General features: G+C 36.3%; 1 pseudogene across 1 annotated transcript; it reads left to right on the forward strand.

Moving 5' to 3' along the window:
• Positions 1-4972: 4972 nt before the first annotated feature.
• Positions 4973-9791, forward strand: LOC149575332 (disease resistance protein Roq1-like; annotated as a pseudogene). The gene is made up of 3 exons (XR_016360155.1): positions 4973-5561; positions 7283-9153; positions 9281-9791. The product of XR_016360155.1 is annotated as a disease resistance protein Roq1-like (transcript).
• The last annotated feature ends 279 nt before the right edge of the window (positions 9792-10070 follow it).

Raw genomic sequence — 10070 nt, forward strand, 5'->3', positions numbered from 1 at the left:
AGAACAGACAATGGTAAAGAGTACATTTCTGATATCTTTATAGACTATTGTAAAACTGTTGGGATCAAGAGGGAGTGTTCGGTTCCTTACAATCCGCAACAAAATGGAATAGTTGAGAGAAAAAATAGATCTATAGTTCATTCTGCCAAAGCAATGCTTCATGATCAAAGTCTTGAAACTTTTCTTTGGGGTGAAGCTTCAAATATTGTTGTTTACCTTCAAAATAGATGTCCCCACTCTTATCTTGCATTTAAAACTCCTAACGAACTATTTACGAGGAATAAACCTGATCTTAAGCACCTAAGAATTTTTGGCTGTCCTGTCTATGTACATATTCCTAAAGAAAAGAGAACCAAATTAGAGCCCTCAGGAAAGAAAGGAAACTTTGTAGGTTATAGTGAAACCTCAAAAGCATATCGCATCTATATCCCGGGACAAAGGAATATTGAACTAAGTCGAGATGTAATATTTGATGAAGATTTGGCCTACAAAAGATCTAAAGATGAATCAAATTCTGAAGAAACTCTAGAAGAACAAAACCCTGATAATGAGAGGGAGTCTCTAATGGAGGAAGATAAACAAATTGAACCTATGGACATTACTCACACCTCTGAGGAAAGGAAAAGACCTTTATGGGCCAAAAAGCTAATTGAAGAAAATAATTCCATTCCTTCAGATTTCATTAGGGAGAGGAAACGTCCTAATATATACTCAAGTTACATTGCATTAATGAGTGAAATTTCCAAATCTGAACCATTTGATGTAAAAGAAGCCATAAAACATCAACACTGGAAAGATACCATGACAGAATAATATAACTCTATACTTAAGAATGATGTTTGGGATATTGTTCCTAGACTGAAAAATAAATCGGTTGTCTCCTCCAAATGGCTATTTAAAATAAAACATACTGTAGATGGAAGTATTGACAAATATAAAGCCAGGTTTGTTGCTAGAGGATTTTCCCAAAAGGAAGGAATAGACTATGATGAAACTTTTTCTCCAGTAGCTAGATATGCCTCTGTCAGAACTGTTTTAGCCATTGCTACATCCAAGGGATGGAAAATTCATCAAATGGATGTAAAAACTGCATTTTTGAATGGTGTTATAGAAGAGAAAGTTTATCTTGAACAACCAGAAGGATTTGAACTGTACAATAAACAAACTCATGTATGCAAATTGAAAAAGGCTTTATATGGATTGAAACAAGCTCCCCGAGCTTGGTATGAATGGATAGATCAGCATCTAATCAAACTTGACTTCTCTAAAAACATTGTAGATCCAAATTTATATTACAAAGTAATACAGGGGGATATGTTAATTATGGTTTTATATGTTGATGATTTGTTGATTATAGGAGAAGATCATTTAATTGAAAAATGTAAACAAGCTCTCATATCTGAATTTGAAATGAAAGATCTAGGAATACTACACTATTTCTTAGGACTTAAGTATGAAAACATTCAAAAGGGATCTTCCTAAATCAAGGCAAGTACACTCTAGATATACTTAACAAATTTGGCATGTTGGATAGCAAGGAAATGAAAACTCCTATGGAAACAAATCTCCTGAAACTAAAAGAAGCAACTGAAGATTCTGAAAGTGTTGATCCTACTCTATATCGATAGATAATTGGTTCTTTAATGTATTTGGTGAACACAAGACCTGACATTTGTTATGCTATAAATGTTCTCAGTCATTTCATGTGCAAACCTAAACAAACCCATTTGGTGGAAGCAAGGCACATTCTCAGATATCTCAGTGGTACTATTGGATATGGTCTCAAATACTCTAAAACTGAATTAAATTTGAAGGGATACACAGATTCTGATTGGGCAGGAAATTCAGAGAATCGTAAGAGCACTTCAGGATGTTGTTTTACTTTGGGCTCAGCAATGATATCTTGGTTTAGTCGGAAGCAGTCGTCAGTAGCATAGATTTCTACAGAAGCCAAGTATATAGCTACATCTATGGGAGCAAGAGAAGCTGTATGGTTGAGGAAACTTCTATTTGGATTATTTGGGAAGCCACTTCCACCTACTACTATTTATTGTGACAACCAGAGCTGCATCAAGCTATCTCTTAATCTTGTGTTTCATAACAGATCAAAACACATTGAGATACCTTACCATTATGTTCAAGACATGGTTGAGAAGGATGTAATCAAGCTGGAATATATTAGTACAGAGGATCAAATTGCAAACATTCTTACCAAATCACTTGCTAAGAAAAAGGTTTTCACTTGTATCAGGAGAAGTTGTTGTAAAGTGATGTCCTTACAATAACTTGTAGCATGATTCATTTTTGTGAAAGTGTTTCATGTAAGGGCTTTATCTTGTAAATCAAACAACTAGGCGGTTGATATCATTAATTTAGTTATCTACAAGTTGTTTGTATAGATATATTTTTGGTACTTGGTGTATATCATGCCTTGATATTTTGATAGGCCATTACCACACTGAGCATTTGGCGATCATCATTAAGTTGATGTTTCTGATAGGCCATTGCTTTTGAGAGATTGGTGAATATCATGAAATTGATATTCTTGTATGCCAAACTCTCACGTGTTACAATGTTTTATATTTGACATTGGATAAAAGAAGTCTTCTAATTAAAGACCTCTCATATGTGTTTACCCTACTAATCTAAGAGGGAGTGTTAATGTATAGATTAGTTGGAGAGTTATTCATAACTCTTATAAATTATACTTATGTCATCTTACACACACACACACACACACACACACACACACACACTATTATTCCAAATATAAACTAAAGACTTAAGTTATGATTATATATCTATTCACATTAAATTAGAGGTTCATCGGTATTAAATATAAACCTGACTTAACATTATTGGGTGTTAGTTTATATTAGACTCGGTATATGTTATCGAGCACTTGCATTTGTTTTCATATATGTTATCAGACACATGTATTATATCAATTGCGCTTGGTTATGAATAGCCATGACTAAAAGATGTGACTCAAATATGAGTCACGGCTATTAGTCGTGACTCCTCTATATACTGCCTGCATATATATATATATATATATATATATATATATATATATATATATATATATATCCTCTACTTTTAGATACAACGAACACATAAATAATTAAGTCTTCAAGTTATTGAAAGCAGGGAAATTCTGAATATCGACTTCTAGGATATTAGAGTGCTGGAAACATTTCACACCATATTCAATCCTTCATCATATTCTGATCTTGAACAAGTGATTCAACAAAATATAATAATTAAGTCTGCTACACTAACAATTTCATTTAACATTAAATTATTATCTTTTTTATTTTTTTTATTTTGATAGGTAATTTGTTAACCACTTGCTATTTACTTGCCATCTTTTAATCAACTAATAATATCAAGTCCAAGGGGTTCAACTTAGTTTGTTGAAGCGTTGAGTTCTCATTGTGGAGATCCTAGTTCAAATCCCAAGAGGGACATCTTTGTGGAATTCTAAGTTGTGACTCTTGGTTTTCTATTGGTTGTATTTGTCTCATTGTAAAAGGTGGATTCTAAGTTGTGACTCTTGGTCTTCCAATTGTTGTTTCTAGCATGGTTGCTCGAAAGGAGCTTGAATAAGCTATAAATCTCATGTTGTTGCTTGAATGAGCACAAGATTTGTAAATGATTTCAATATAAAACTAATCATATCAACAAAACCTACTTATTTTAAAGTAATATTTGTTATCGGTGCTAATTAAGCCGAGAGGCTTTCTACAATGGAAGCATCAATGTAAATTTTCTAGCATTTAAAAAAATTTGACAGACATTTTGGTGTCATGTATGAATCATATTAATAATACTGAACATTAACATGATTTGATTTAATTAATTTTGTAACTGAAACAAGGACTAGTCATTTTTATCATCCTTGTCAACTATTATTGTGTTCCTAATTATCAATAAGTAACTAAATTCTATTTTTATGTTTCTATGATGAGTTATTTATATTTCTAAACTTTACGTATTTTAAATTAGATATCTGTCGGCTTAATTTGAAAAAAAATAATAATTGAAATTTTAGGTATGGTAGTTTATTCATTCGAAAAATCAAACCATTACTTGTTGATTTCCATAATTAATCTTCTAATTATAAAATAATATCATGAATAATGAAGTCTTAGAAAATTTATGATCAAATTTAAACATGCAATTGATAATTTTATTATTATTTCTAATTTATTTTTAACAACTAATAGCTAATAATAAAAAATGCAAATACTAGTAATCAATGTAAATGAAATATTAAATAGGAACCGACATTCAACACATCCTTTATAGAACTGTCGACGGAAAGCATGAATCAAGACAAATAAGTAGAGTTCTTGTAAACCACAAGGCAGTTTCCATGAAAATATTCAAACCATGTTTGACTTAAACTTAGGGTCCGTTTGGTTCCTAGAAGATGACAGGAATTGGCTTTTTTGAAACCCGGATTTGAAAATTTGTGCGTTTGTTTCAAAATTTGCAAAATGGAATTAGCATACGGGACTTCCAATTTTGCCTCAAAACCAAGTTTTCCAACTTCCTCAAAAAAGTAGGAATTGAAAATCAAACCCTGGTTTTGTTTTTTAAGAAGTGTAAAAACAATAGATTGGACTACTTTTTGAAATTTGCCTTCAACTCCAAGCTTATGCATAAAAATGTGTCTTCACACCCATCTTCCTCCCAGTGAAACAAACGGTTTCCGTAAAATCTCAAAAATCGAAATGAAAATATACAAAACCTTGATTTGGTTAAACCATTAGAAATTCAGATCTTTTAAATTCCACGAACCAAGGTTTACTTTTGGTAGACTGGCAGATCCTTTTGCTTGCAGAAGTATCCGCGAAAACCATAAGACCTGGAAGGTGGGAGAACTTTGATTGATTTCCCCCAAAAGATAGCTTCCTGGAAAATATATAAAAATTTCATAGGAAAATTCCAAAGTAGAATTCCAAAGTAATTCTACGCTGTGTTTGACCACGTAAAACTTTATATGCATACCCCCTTTGCCATTCCATTCCAAACTGCGCTGCAGCGATCACATTTGCATACTTGTGTAGCCCGCTTGAGATCATATTTGTTAAGCGAATGAGTGATGGACTCTGAGCCTTGTACCTTTCGCGGACCAGATGTAAGAGATACTTTTGTGGACCATCTATACACAGCTCTCTCTGAAGTAGGGCTCAGGGTTTTCCTTGACAGCGAAGAACTGGAGAAGGGTAAAGGCATCGATTCCAGCTTGCAATCGGCAATTGAAACAAGTGACATTTTCATCCCTATTTTTTCCAAACGCTATGCGGAATCAACATGGTGTCTGGAAGAGGCAGCGCGGATGTGCAGATCGAATGGCATCATAATTCCCCTGTTTTATGATGTGCAGCCCTGCGATGTTCGATTCCCTCAAAGAAATGGAGGTGCATTCGCCAAGGCGTTCGAAAGCATTACAGCCATTTAGATCGGCAGAGTGAAAACACTATCGAGGAATGGGAGAGAGCTCTTCATCAAATCTCTAGTTTCTCTGGTTGGTCCCTCCAAGCAGAATACGGGTAACTAGTTTACATCTTCTTTTAATTGTTAGGTCAAGACCAAAGATATATGGCAGAATGGAAATAACCATGTACTGCAATATAGAGAAAATTTTCTCATAGATTTAGCGGCCCTGCATTCCATTGAGATGTATTTTACATCCTGTTTTTCCTTCCTTTTAAATCAAGAGGAGTAGAAGCCATGGCCTTGCTTTCCTAAATATAAGTAGATTTAGTGTTGTTGAGGAGCTTCTCCATTTCATACACCGAAACTTGTATTCCTTCAGCGAGCAACTCTTCAATGGGGCTTTTGTATTTCTTACAATCATAATGTTCTTCAAATCTTCACCTCCTGAAATTATTTCTGAGAGCCGATCCAACATTATGTCTTGCTTTTGTGCCACATTAACCAATGAATATTTTACCTTTTGTCTGAAAACCAAACTAAAATGATTGAGTACCAGTTGTCAAACTTTCCTTGTTAAGGGTGGGCGTAAACCTTAGTAACAAACTATAGCATGTATTGCGAACGGTGTCAAAAACTGATTCCTTTCCTCTGGTAACGGGAGATATACAATCAGCAGCTAATGAGGGGATCCACCTTTTCCCACGCCTCATAACCCTACAATCCTATCAAATCTATTTCCTTTCCCCTTCGTTTCTTTCAGATCATTAAAACAAAAGGACATTCTTCATAAATTATAGAGAGAACACAAATTAATGGTCTTAAGAAGCAGCAGGCAGACCACTTGCGAGGTTTTGGGAAGTAACGCTAACAAACGCCTTGAAAGATGTACCTTATATAGAATCCTTTAAAAAAAGTCCGGAGCAAATTAAAAAATCAAATTACGTTAAATTATAGAAATATGGCTGAGTAACTCTTTATATATTCACTTCGTATAAATGGGAAGCTGAGCGATGTAAATTCTAGCATTACAATTACCTGGCATGATATCAGCCATTTGTTTAAGGGGTAAACTTTTTGTTTACTAGACTCCCATCTATGGTGATTTTTCCATCACAGGAAAAGTATGTATTGATGGTGGAGAGGGATCTCATTGGAGATATAGTCGCTACGTCAACACCCCCCACATGATAGAGCCAGATACAACCATTCCAAAAGCACGTACTGATGGTGGAGAGAGATCTCATCGGAAATATATTCACTATGCCAACAATCTAATGCTCTCCATTTGCTATGTGAGAAAACTGTTTCACTATTTTCAAATCAATCTGGTAAGTATACAGAGAGAATGTTCTTTGCCTGTGAAAATGAGAGATTTCTTTTTAAAATAATCTGAAAACACGTGACCTATAAATTTGAGAAATTTTTTGGGTAAATTATTGAGGTGCAGCTTATATGTTACTTTTCTGTACTGATTAAGATTAGCAGGGGCATTTTAATCTATAAGTTATTTCTTAGAAAACAACAGCCGACATTTTACTAGTTAGCAGTCACCACATGCATAAGGGATCTGGATATTCTCACAATGGCCTTCAACTACCATTAGTGGCTGCAAATTATAATTGATCTATGCCATTTTCCTAATAATAGTAACCTCTGGAGTCTGATCGTCTTTTAAACATTTTTCATTTTATAAATTCATTATCTACGTGTTGTACATTCATGGAAATGAATATGCTATATATATATATATTTCTTTGTATTAACATAGAAATTGTTTTTTAATTAGTATTTACAGCTTAAATTGCATAGCTAATACATATAAGGTGATTTTCAGGCAGGAATGGAGGCTAGTCAGAGCAGTGGTGAATGGCGTGTTGGATGTCTTGAAGAAGAGGGTTCCCCTGGATGTTCCTACGCATCTTGTGGGTCTTGACAGCAGAATTCGTGAAGTAATAAACAGCTTGCATCTGAATTCGACAGACAGAAGTTTAGTGAGAGTGGGAATCAGTGGCATAGGTGGCATTGGGAAAACCACCTTGGCCAAAGCCGTTTATAACGAAATCCATCGCAGATTTGATGCCTCTTGCTTTCTCTTCAACATTGGTACTACTGCACCACAGAGCAAGAGTACACTAGTAGAGTTGCAGGGGAGAATTCTAAGGAGATTGGTAAATTACGGGGAGAAGTATCAAGTATTGATGAAGGAAGATCTCTGATGAGAGATCGACTGTGGGGGATTAAGGCTCTTGTGTCTTTTGATGATGTGAATGATAGAGATCAGCTGCTTTCTTTGTATGGGAATGGAGATTGGTTTGGGCATGGTAGCAGAGTCATCATTACTTCCCGAGACCAGCACATGCTCAATCTCGCTAAGGTCGATTCAGTTTTTAAAATGACTGGATTAGGGAAAGATGAAGCTTTCGAATTGTTTAGCTGGCATACTTTCTGTAGAGCACGCCCGGAGACCCCATATGAAGGGCTTTCTGCAAAACTTGTGAGTGCTTGCCCAGGACATCCACTTGCTTTAGAAGTCATTGGATCGTACTTGTCTGATAAGAAGGAGCCATATGATATCCCATGCTGGGAAGAAATTGTCCATAATATTGGGGAAAATCCAGGGGTATTTAAAATCCTTCGAACCAGTTATGATGGGCTAAGCCATGTCAAGCAGGAGATTTTTTTGGATATAGCTTGCTGCTTTGTTGGTGAAAGAAAAAATGACGCTGATATTTTTTGGGAAGTTTTATACCCAAATAAAGTTCAAACGGCCATCAAGAATCTTTCCCTGAAAATGCTAATTAACATCAATGACCCTGAAAAATACCTCCGCACGCATGACCTTCTACGGGAAATGGGAAGAGGAATTCAAGAGCAGGCTGGCAATAATAGCAGATTTTTTCTGCCAGTGGGCGCAAACAAAGATTTGAATGGAGACAGACCAGAGAAAATGAAAATGCTTGTTTACTCAAGACAGAATGAAAATGAGCCTGTTGTCATGCATAACTTGCCTTCTCTGCGCTACCTATATTTGCAAAATACAAAAGTAGCGGTCGACATTGGAAAGCTAACTCCAAATTTGATATGGATGAAAATTAGAAACTGTGAGATTGCAAGTGAGAAGCATAGATGGGCATGGTTGATGTCAAGAAAGGAGCACCAGTTGGATGGAAGTCGGTCTCAAGTGAGGATATTAAGTCTAGATAGCTGTGCATTTCCCACCAAAATCCCAAATACGCTCCTCCACAGCTTGGTGAACCTTCAGTGCCTTTATATACAGCGTTGCGACTCTCTGACAACGCTTCCAAGCACAGTTGGTAACTTGTCACAACTCAAGCAACTCAAATTGTGCGGCTGTACAAGTTTAACGAGCCTTCCTGATACTCTGGGAAACTTGGTGTAGCTAGAATACTTGTGTTTGGCCCACTGTTCGGGTCTAAAATGCCTTCCACACACAATTGGCGACCTGTCACAACTCCGCAAGTTGATCTTGAATGGTTGTCCAGGTTTGAGGATTCTCCCGGACACAATCGGCAACTTAGCATATCTCGAGGGCCTGCACTTGCATGGCTGTTCAGGTTTACAAGCTTTTCCTTACGCGGTGGGAAAGTTACAAAACCTTAAATATTTAAACTTTCATGGATGCCCAGGCCTGGGAAGCTTTCATAATATCGTTGTCAAGCTAGCCCAGCTGAGGGAGGCAAGCAGGTAATACATCTTTTGTATGTGCATGCGAAATTGTGTAGAGAGACTGTATACTAACAACTTTGATTAAAGAAGATATCTTTTCCTAGTTTATAGTTTAAAATTTTTGTATGATGATGAAATTTTGCAGAAGCACCGGATTGAGAAGCTTGGCGCAGAAGGAGTTTAATGTGTGCCTTGAATACTGCGTTGTGGATGCAGAGGACGTAGCGGAAACGTTGATGGGGCATCTTCGGAAATGCGTTCGAATAAGGAGGGGAAGGGAGGAGGAGCAAAGGCTGTGCACCCAGTCACTCCGTATATGCAGGCGCAGTTTGGATGATCAAAGTAGAGACATTTGCGGGGTAATTGAGAGCAGTGATATTCTCATTTCTATATGGTCGGAATGTCGAACTAGTGATAAGGCTAGGAGAGACTCGACTGGCCTCATTGTTCCATTTAATCATTATTCTCATCTTTCCGTGTCCCCACTTCGTTGTGACAGTCACTGTGGATAGCTTAAACTAGAGTAACTAGCACTTAGCATCAGAAAGAGGTGCAAGGGGTATGTCGATAGGTTTTTAATAAAAAAGAAAAATTGATGAGATAGATAGATAAAATTTTAACGTCCACGAGGCAAAAAATAGCCTATGGGACAGCAAGACAACTCAAGCAGACTTAAGTAACAATGTTTGTTGCTTGTGTAGGATGATGATGAGTCCACCCAATTGCTCAATGTACTCTTTGTTGAATAGGTTATGCCAAGAACTGCCACATATAGTGTCCACAAATTTATCTCTACTACTCTTGCAGGCTTCACATTCTAAAATAAAGTGCTGTTCAGTTTCCACTTTCTCAGAATTGCAGAATTTGCAAATTCTTTCTTCCCAAGCCTCCTTTGGCCTCTTCCAACGTCCAGTCTCACAACGAAGTTGGTGAGA

The sequence above is a fragment of the Cupressus sempervirens genome, chromosome 2 (assembly GCF_028749045.1).
Source record: "Cupressus sempervirens isolate cs-2001-9-10 chromosome 2, ASM2874904v1, whole genome shotgun sequence".
In the NCBI taxonomy this organism is placed as follows: domain Eukaryota; kingdom Viridiplantae; phylum Streptophyta; class Pinopsida; order Cupressales; family Cupressaceae; genus Cupressus; species Cupressus sempervirens.